The 10339-nt window shown below is 44.2% G+C and overlaps 1 pseudogene across 1 annotated transcript; it reads right to left on the minus strand.

Annotated features, from left to right (window-relative positions):
* Nucleotides 1–5451: 5451 nt before the first annotated feature.
* On the minus strand, nucleotides 5452–6334 carry LOC128562460 (60S ribosomal protein L6-like; annotated as a pseudogene). The gene has a single exon (XR_008373427.1). The product of XR_008373427.1 is annotated as a 60S ribosomal protein L6-like (transcript).
* Nucleotides 6335–10339: the final 4005 nt, after the last annotated feature.

Below are 10339 nucleotides of genomic sequence, written 5' to 3' on the forward strand. Positions count from 1 at the left end.
GGCAGGTTCGAATCCAGCCTCGGCCCGCCAGACAACAATGATGGCTACAACCAAAAAATAGCCGGGCACTGTGGTGGGCTCCTGTAGTCCCAGCTACTTGGGAGGTGAAGGCAGGAGAATCGTTTGAGCCCAGGAGTTGGAGGTTGCTATGAGCTGTGATGCCACAGCACTCTACCCAGGGTGACAGCTTGAGGCTCTGTCTCAAGAAGAAGAAGAAAAAAAAAAGATAAAGATGTAATGAGCACTTATTATATGCAAAGCACTTTTCTAGATATTGAGGATGTAGATGTGAATTAAAAAAATCAGCCCAGGGCAGCGCCTGTGGTTCAGTGAGTAGGGCGCCGGCCCCATATACTGAGGGTGGTAGGTTCAAACCCAGCCCCGGCCAAACTGCAATCAAAAAGTAGCCGGGCGTAATCCCAGCTGCTCGGGAGGCTGAGGCAAGAGAATCGCGTAAGCCCAAGAGCTAGAGGTTACTGTGAGTCCTGTGACGTCATGGCACTCTACCAAGGGTGGTAAAGTGAGACTCTGTCTGTAAAAAAAAAAAAAATCAGGCCAGGTGCAGTGGCTCATGTCTGTAATCCCAGCACTTTGGGAGGCCGAAGTGGGAGGATTTCTTGAGGAAAGGAGTTTGAGAACAGCCTGATCAACAAGGCAAGGCCCCATCTCTGAAAAAATTTGAAAATTAGCCAGGCATGGCTAGGGGCACCTGTAGTCCCAGCTACTTGGGAGGCTAAGACAGGAGGTCTGATTGAATACAGGAGTTTGAGGTTGCTGTGAGCTATGATGACTCAACTGCACTCTACCTCAGGTAATAGCGTGAGACTCTGTCTCAAAAAATTAAATAAAAATTTTTAAAAAGGGAAAAATCTCTGTTTTGGCTAAGATCTCATGTGGGTGGGGAAGACAGATGTTAAGTAATAAACACAAGGAACAAGTAAATGATACAATGTGTCAGAAGGTGGTGAGAGCCATGAGACAAGGGCAGCAAGCCCAAGGCCTTGAGAGTGGTGGGGTGGTTTGCTGTCTGAATGGGTGGCCAGGAAAAGCCTTGCTGGAAAGGTGACATCTGAGGAAAGACTTAAAGGAGGTGACAGCATGAAATTCATGGGTATCTGGGGCAAAGGCACTAGCCAGAGCAAACGGCCTGGGGTGGGAGTGTGTGTGGCTCTGTTAGAGGAGGAGGGGAACCACAGGGGCCTGAGTGAGGTGAAGAGGAGCAGGTGACATCAGAGAGAGAACAGGGCCAAAGCCTGTGGGGCCCTGTGGCTTACTGTAAGGACTCAGAAATGAAGAGGTGATAGGATCAAAGGATCGCTGTCCTTGTTGGCCTAAAGTCAGGGTTCTAGAGAAGGAAGATGGAAACACAGGAGGTGAGAGTCAAAGAGAGAAAAGCAGGAAAATGAGTGACTGGTAACTATGAGGTCAAGGGTGTAAACTTGGGAATGCATGGATGAGACTGAGTGGAGGATGCAGAACCTAGAGGGCAGATGTGTGAAGATCACCTGTGTGCCCATGAAAATCACCAGCAATCAAGTTGGGAGTAATGTTGGCAAGAGTGGCTGTGAGCAAGTGCTTTAAAACATAGGCTTTATTGTTATTTAGATATTGCAAGGCCAACAGATCAGGAGGTGACTGGCATCAAAATATGGTCTGTTACACTCACAGATCCTAAAAGGAGGGGGCACACCATGACATGGGGAACCTCATAGGGCCCACCAGGGTCAGTCAGAGGACAGAGTAGGGGGAAGCTTGGGCAAGGTCTTTATTGTGGTTTTTCAAAAAGGAGTAAGTAAGGCAAGGTAAGCAGGTTTAGGGCTAAATAATAATCTTAGTGGGCTCCAGGACATAGGAGCTATCCCCATTTGTCCAATACCTAGCCCTGGGGTGATTAGGGCAAGTGGAAAGTGCTTGAGCTTAAAAGCCTAACAAAAGAGGTGGTTAGGGCTGTGGGCTCTAGACTGGTTGGTTTGCAGTGAAAGGCAGGGGGGCTGTCTGCTATCTCTAGGAATTCGCTTACTCCTGGAGCGGTAATCCCTCCAGGGTCAGCAAAACCCCAAGATGGCGAAGGTATTGTTCCCAGGAAATGAGGGAAGGTAATTCAGGTCAGTAAATGGCATCAGCGAGGATGCTGGACTGGCTGATGTGAGAAGGAAGGAGGCAGGAAGAATAGTATGGAGACAGCTCCAAGGACCTAGGACAGTGGTTCTCAACCTTCCTAATGCCCCCTGATGCGGCAACCCTTTAATATAGTTCCTCATGTTGTTGATCCCCAACCATAAAATTAGTTTTGTTGCAACTTCATAACTGTAATTTTACTACTGTTATGGATTATAAATATCTGATATGCTGGATGTATTTTCATTGTTACAAAGGGATTGACACCCACAGGTTGAGAACCGCTGACCTAGGAGGATACCTCCCCCGGGAAGTAGGAGAAAGGGACCACCCCTCCTGAGCACAGGGAGAGTCAGGTTTCCCTTAGCAAGAAGGTGAAGGGAGGGTTCGGAGGAAAAGGCTGAACATATGAAGATGTTTGCTGTTGATGGATAAGAGTGTATGCAGTGAAGGCTTTCTAGAATGGGGACAGGTAGGCTGTGGGGACAAGGCAGGCCTGGGAAGAGCCCTGTGGGGACAAGCGTGAGAGAGAAGGCGTGCAACCTTCGACTATGGGCTTCTTGGGTCTCCTGACAGGGGCCAGAAACCTAATGAGATGAATCCTGTTGTGCTCAGGCAGCAAGTGGTGGCAAAGTCTGTTGGGGGGAGGTGGGTGGTTGGTTTACGCAGAGACATAAGCTCTTCTGCTGTCCCCTGGATGGAGAGCAGGAGGCCCTGGGAGGTGTGGTCTTGGTCCCCATGTGCAGGTCTCACTCCCAATCTCTGCCAGGAAGAGTGGATCTGTTCCTGCTATGCAGGGTTCTGCTTCTTCTTCTTCTTCTTTTTTTTTTTTGCAGTTTTGGCCAGGGCTGGGTTTGAACCCGACACCTCCAGCATATGGGGCTGGCGCCCTACTCCTTTGAGCCACAGGCACTCCCCTATGCAGGGTTCTTTTTTGGACCCTTTTGATAAAGGCAGAGCAAGGCAGTGGGTTTCCCTTGGGTGGCAAGACCGACCCCTCTGACCCTGGAGGGGGTTGAGGTTGCCCAGAGAAGCCAAAACCTGCTCAGAGAAGATCAGTTCCCTGTTGGCCTCTATAGATGCAGAGTAACAGGCCTGGTGGTGGGGTGGGGCAGGAAGCCCTGGGATGAGAGGTCTTGGATTCTAGGATTTGGCTGGTGCAACTGAATTCCAACTGGGAAACAAGACTGGGATTGCACTAGGTCAGAGGTCCCCAGGGTCTGTGCCTTGCTTTTCAGGAAAGTGCTTTTGCTGCCTGCGGGGATGCCGCTTGCTTTTCTGTATGTCAGGAATATCCTCTTTCCATTGAGTAGCATATAAAGCAGTTTCAAAACCATTATCTCAGTGGTTTAAACTCTTTTTTTAATCAAGGAAATCATTTTTCAAAATAAAGTCTGATATGGTAACAAACAAAATAGAAATTTATATTATAATTTCAAATGTATGAGTGTATAAATTCAATCAATGATCTCGCTTATGCCAAATTTGGGTATATAACATATTTTGCTGAAAACCAGATACTTGCTCCCAAGCTTTTGGACATTGCTTTGTAAAGAGTTAAAAATATGTCAAAATTTCAAATAAAATGTTTCTGGAATTGCTGGGACTTCTCTGGGAAGAAGAGAGGGGACAGAGAGGATGAGGGAAAGAGAAAGAAGCCACTTTTATTTTGCTGTCATTAGACTTTGGGAACTATTTGATATTTTAAAACTCTACACAGTATAATTTTGATAAAATGAGAAAAGAGAAGAAAAGAAAAAAGAAAGACAATTATGACATTTTTCTTTGAATCCAACAGTTTAGTGAGGTAGGAATTAGTTAAATCCCCATTTTACAGATGAGGAAGTTGAGGGTCAGAGAGGTTAAGTAATTAGCACATAGTTAGCAAATGGGTCTGGCACTTGGCCCCAGGTTGGCTGATTCCAGAGTCTGTGCTTTCCTCAGCTGTATAGCCTCACTCATCAGAGGAGGAAATGGCCAGCAGTCTGGTGCACTTGGCTTTGGGAAAATTCCAAACCCAACAGCTCTTCCCTTGTTTCTGCTACTATTGCCTGAAATCTTTTAAGAGAGGACAGAACCCACGCAGAAGCCATATGGGAATGGGTTCTATAACTAGTGAAATATGCCCCCACTCCACATATAGTTTGGATCTGATGTAGCATTTAGTTTTGTGAGGACATATAAACTGATTACACTATTCCTACAGTTTCCTGGAGCCCAAATACACATGTTGCATAGTTTTATGAGAAATAACTGATTTGTAGTTGTACCCTCTTAACCAAGGGGCACATACACGTTCCAAGACTCCCCAGCGAATCCCTGAAAATGCAGATAGTACTGAACTCTATATACAGAGGGTGCCAAAAAAAAATACATGCACATTTTAAGAAAGGAAAAGACTGTATTAAATTTGTAATGCTCAAGTCACATTTGACTTTTGCAATTCTCAAAGTGATTTATATTTATCTTTTGGCATCAGTATATATATTATTACAAATTTAATACGCCATTCAAATACTGGTTAGGGCTGGCCCAAGTATAGTAGTGTTTACAAATAATTGATCACAGTTACAGATGCCTTTGTTCCTTCTCTGCTCCCACTGTTTCTCTTGACTAGCCTTAAAAAAAAAAAAAAATAGAAAAAAAATACAGTACCTATAGGCACGTCTTCCCCTCCCCTCCACCTGAATTTCATTGAGTTTCCTATGAGGACGTAGGTGTTGATCAACTTGTTCCAATTTATTTATTTTTATTTTTGTAGAGACAGAGTCTCACTTTATGGCCCTCGGTAGAGTGCCATGGCCTCACACAGCTCACAGCAACCTCCAACTCCTGGGCTTCAGCGATTCTCTTGCCTCAGCCTCCCGAGTAGCTGGGACTACAGGCGCCCGCCACAACGCCCGGCTATTTTTTGGTTGCAGTTTGGCCGGGGCTGGGTTCGAACCCGTCACCTGCGGTATATGGGGCTGGCGCCCTACCAACTGAGCCACAGGCGCCGCCCAACTTGTTCCAATTCAATATTGAGTAAATGTGGAGTTTCTTTTTCCATTTTTGCAATACTTCACTTAGGAGAATGGTCTCCAATTTCATCCAGGTTGTTATTAAAAAAGATTAGGTCGCCATCTTTTTTTATAGCTGAGTAGTATTTTTAGTATATATTATATATATATGTATAAAATACAGTGTGTGTGTGTGTGTGTATATACATATCACATCTTATTACTCCATTCATGTATTGATGGGCACTTGGGTTGGTTCCATGTCCTTGTGATTGTGAATTGTGCTGCTATGAACATTCCAGTGCATATGTCTTTTTTTTTTTTTAAATCTATTAGCCGTTTAATTAGGTTCTCTTTAAGAAATTTAAAACACCATTTTATGAGGGTAAGCTCCATTTGTCAGGGCAAACACGCATCGCAGGTAGCCCTGGAGCTGAGGAATAGCCTTGATCTTCGGTAAAATTTGCGAGTCCACAGCTTTTTGATCAACCTTGCGCTGTTCTGTTATCTCATATTTCTCTTTTTCCGTGGTGAAGATCTCACCTTCCTGGTGTCTGGGCTTCCGGAGCTGCTTCTTCTTGAAAAAAGCATCAGTAAGATGCTTTGGGATTTTAACATTACTGATGTCAATTTTTGTGGTGGTGGCGATGACAAATTTCTGGTGTGTCCTTCGTAGAGGAACTCTATTAAGGGACAGAGGTCCAGTCACAAGTAGCAAGCCACTGCCCTGTTGCTTTAGGAAAACCACTCTCTTGCCTCTGTGGCGTCCAGTGAGGATAATTAGAATGGTCCCGGGTGTGATGCTAGATCGCAGTTTTCTCACATGCTGACTGAATGGTTTTTTGCCCTGGCTCAATAGCTTTCGAGGCACATCTTCAGTGGGATAGTATCTAGGCATTTTGCGAAGTTTAACGACCTGAGTACCACCATTCTTGTCCCCACCAACTGGTTTTGTAACAGTGGCAAGGACCTTCGCCTTCTTTTTCTTTTCAATCTTGGATTTAGCTGCTGAGTATTTCCTCTTATACATAGCCTTTCTCGAATACATGGCAGATCGGGAATATCTGCCTATTCCTCTGACAAGAACAGGATTTCTGCTGCAGTGGGGCTTCCCCTTCTTGGCCTTAGGCCTCTTCTCTTTATTAACAGGTTTCTTCTCTTTAGAAACTGGCTTCTCAACTTTTTCACCCGCCATCTTGCAAGACGGGAAAGAGAACTAAAGTCGCATATGTCTTTTTTATAAAATATCTTTTTTTACTTTGGGTAAATCCCTAGCAGAGGGATTGCAGGATCAAATGGTAGTCTATTTTAAGTTCTTTGAGGAATCTCCATAGAGGTTGAACTAGTTTGCAGTCCCACCAACAGTACACGCATGTTCCTTTCTCTCTACATCCGTGCCAACATCTGTTGTTTTGGGACTTGATATGTGTCATTCTCACCGGAGTTAGGTAGTATCTCAATGTGGTTTTGGTTTGCTCTTCCCTGATGATTAGAGATTTTGAGCATTTTTTCATGTGTTTGTTGGCCATCAGTCTATCTTCTTTAGAAAAGTTCCTGTTTTTGTCTCTTGGCCAATTTTTTTTTTTTTTTTGAGACAGATCTCACTATGTTGCCCTCGGTATAGTGCTGTGGCATCACAGCTCACAGCAACCTCAAACTCTTCTCTTGCCTCAGCCTCCCAAGTAGCTGGGACTACAGGTGCCTGTCACAATGCCTGGCTATTTTTTGTTAGGTTGTTATCATTGTTGTTTAGTTTGGCCCGGGCCGGGTTCGAACCTATCAGCCTCAGTGTATGTGGCTGGCACCCTAACCACTGTGCTATGAGCGCTAAGCCTTTTTGTTTTTTTTTTTGAGATAGAGTCTCCCTATGTTGCCTTTGGGTGGAGTGCTGTGGCATCACAGCTCACAGCAACCTCAAACTCTTGGGCTTAAGCGATTCTCTCACCTCACCTTCCCAGGTAGCTGGGACTATACATGCGCTCACTACAACATCTGGCTATTTTTGTTGCAGTTGCCATTGTTGTTAGCTGGCCCCAGGTCAGGTTCAAACCCGCCATCCTCAGTGTATGTGGCTGGCACTGTAACTACTGTGCTGCTGTGGGGGCATAGCCTCTCTTGCCCAATTTTTAATGGGGTCATTTGATCTTTTCTTGTTGATTTGCTTGAGTTCTTTATAGATTCTGGTTATCAGTCCTCTACCAGATGTGTAGCATACAAATATCTTTTTTTTTTTTGCATACAAATATCTTTTCCCATTCTGTCTTGTTTGCTTGTGTCTTTGGTTGTGCTGAAGCTTTTTAACTTGATCAGGTCCCACTTTATTTATTTATTTATTTATTTATTTATTTATTTATTTATTGAGACAGAGTCTCAAGCTGTCACCCTAGGTACAGTGCCGTGGCATTGTAGCCACTTATTTATTTTTGATGTTGCTGTGAATGCCACTGGGGTCTTCATCATAATTCTTTCCCTAGGCGGATATCTATTTTCAGGCTATACTACAAGGCTATAGTAATCAAAACAGTATGGTGTTGGTATAAAAATAAAGACATAAATGTATGGATCAGAACAGAGACTACAGATATGAAACCATCCTCATATTGCCATCTGCTCTTTGACAAAGCAAACAAAAACATACAATGGGGGGAAGAATTCCTATTCAACAAATGGTGCTGAAAGAACTGGATAACCATATGTAGAAGAACAGAACAAGACCCACATTACTCACCACTCACAAAAATCAACCCATAATGATAAAAGACTTAAACCTAATTCATGAAACTATAAGAATTCTAGAAGAAGGCGTTCAAAGCCTTTCTTTCTCCTTTTCTGCTGTATCTCTGGGTAATAGACAAAGGAAAAAAGAATGGTAGGGGGACAGTGGAAAGAGTTGAAAAGGACCTCAGGGAAATATCTCAAAAGACTATCCTGCCATATTTGTATTCACAGATTTCTCTCTGTGGGGAACTTTGCCCTGGGAAATTTCACATCCAGTTTTGATGGCCCCATCAACACTCTGACCACAGAACTCCTTGCTTCTTCCTCTCAAGAAGTGACATCCCATCCCACTTCCAAACCTCACGGCCAGATGTTGAGCTCCACCTTCGCTCTCCCAAATCAACCCCACCCTGGATACACTACACATTCTTCTACCTCGTCTTCTCTCTTGTGGTCCTGGATTCTATGCTTGGTTTTCCCCACAACCTACATCCCTTTAGCCCTCTCTCATCGTTCCATTATCTGCCCCTCCATATTTGTCTATAGACCATTTTACTTCCTTTTTTCTCTTACATGTTTTGGAGAAGTGACATAGTGACACGGACAGTCATTCCTCTTCTGAGAGCTAATTCATGTCTCAACTCCTCACTGCAATATAGCATCTGTGTAGTAAAGAATTAATTTTACCCAAAGAGAGGTCTTGCCTTTGCCTTTGGGTCTTGGGAGGTGATTGCTAAACCCTTCGAATATCCTACTTGCTAAGAGTGACTTTGTTTAGCTGGGGCTTTGGACCATGCTGGACAGTCTAATGATATGATTTATGATGGAGGCTTTGGACCAGGCAGTATTAGCTCAACTTCAGTAGAGACTGGAAACTGAAAATCAGTCACTCAGGCAGCCACCATGCCCACATGATAGAACCCCAATAAAAACTCTGCACAACAAAGCTCAGGTGAGTTCACTGGTGGGCACTACTCCATGTATGTTGTTACATATTAATCCCATTAAAAAGCTAGCTCTGCCTACAGCTCCAAGCAGAGGACACCTGGAAGCTGCACGTGTGGACCCTCCTAGACTTTGCCTCTTGAGTCTCTTCTGTTGGCTGATTTTAATCTGTGCCCTTTTGCTGTAATAAACTATAACTGTGAGCACAACACCTTTCAGTGAATTTTGTCAGTGCTTCCAGTGAATTGTCAAGCCTGAAGATGGTCTTGGGGACCCCTAAACTTTGCAGCATCCACACATTTACGCAAACTGGTCTTTCAAAGGCACAGACTTCCACTTTATAAGTCCTCCCCTCAGCTGCACTTCCCTGACCTCTCTGTGGCCTTTCATACTGTTTAACTCACATTGTTCTCCTGGGTGCCCCAGTTTGAATATTTGTCCCCTCCAAAAATCATGTTGAAATTTAACCCCCAATTTGGCAGGACTGAGACATGGAGCCTTTAAGAGATGATTGGTTAAGGGGAACTCTTCCTTCATGAATTGATTAATCCATTTGTGGATTAATGAGTTATCAAGGGAGTGGGACTGGTGGCTTTATAAGAAAAGGAAGAGCGATGAACTTGTATAGCCCCCTCACCATGTGATGCACTTGCACAGCCGTGGGACTCTACAGAGTTCCCACCAGCAAGCAAGACAGCCCTCATCAGATGTACACCTTCAATTGTGAGACTTCTCAGCCTCCAGAACTATAAGAAATAAATTTCTTTTTTTTTTTTTTGAGACATAAGTTTCACTATGTCGCCCTCAGTAGAGTGCTGTGGCATCACAGCTCAAAGCAACCTCAAACTATTGGGCTTAAGTGATTCTCTCGTGTCAGCCTCCCAAGTAGCTGGGACTACAAGGGCCACAACGCCTGGCTATATTTTGTTGTAGTTGTCATTGTTGTTTTGGCAGGCCCAAAACAAACCAGTTTGGCAGGTGGTAGGGTTCGAACCCGCCACCTCTGGTGTATGTGGCTGGCACCCCAGATGCTGAGCCACAGGTACCAAGCCGAAATAAATTTGTTTCTTATAAATTACCTTGTTTCAGGTATTCTGTTATAAGCGATAGAAAACAAACTAAGACTCTACACTTTAACAGCATGGAAATCTACTGGCCTCCCTCTACTTCTCTGATTTCATTTTCTATGTCACCTTTAACTTCTCCATGACCACTTTTTGTATGTTTTTGATCACCACACACGTAAAACCTAAACACTATGGAGCTGAGCCTCAGACTCAGACTCCTGTCATTGTAAACCCCCAATGTGGTCCCCAATATCATGCTTCTGTGCTTTAGTCATCTTGGCCTGTATGCATAATTTAAAACCAGGTAGACTTTAAACACCTATACTTGGCAAATTCTAGACATACATCTTTTGTTGGATAAATGTCTTGCAAATCATTCTTCTTGGTCTGTGGCTTGCTCTAACACTCTGTCCTGGGTCTCTTCTCTAACCCAGGCCCACAATTCCACCTACCGTATCTATGAAGGTTACACTCAGCTGACATCTCTAGTTC

This window comes from Nycticebus coucang, chromosome 12, assembly GCF_027406575.1.
Source record: "Nycticebus coucang isolate mNycCou1 chromosome 12, mNycCou1.pri, whole genome shotgun sequence".
Lineage (NCBI taxonomy): Eukaryota > Metazoa > Chordata > Mammalia > Primates > Lorisidae > Nycticebus > Nycticebus coucang.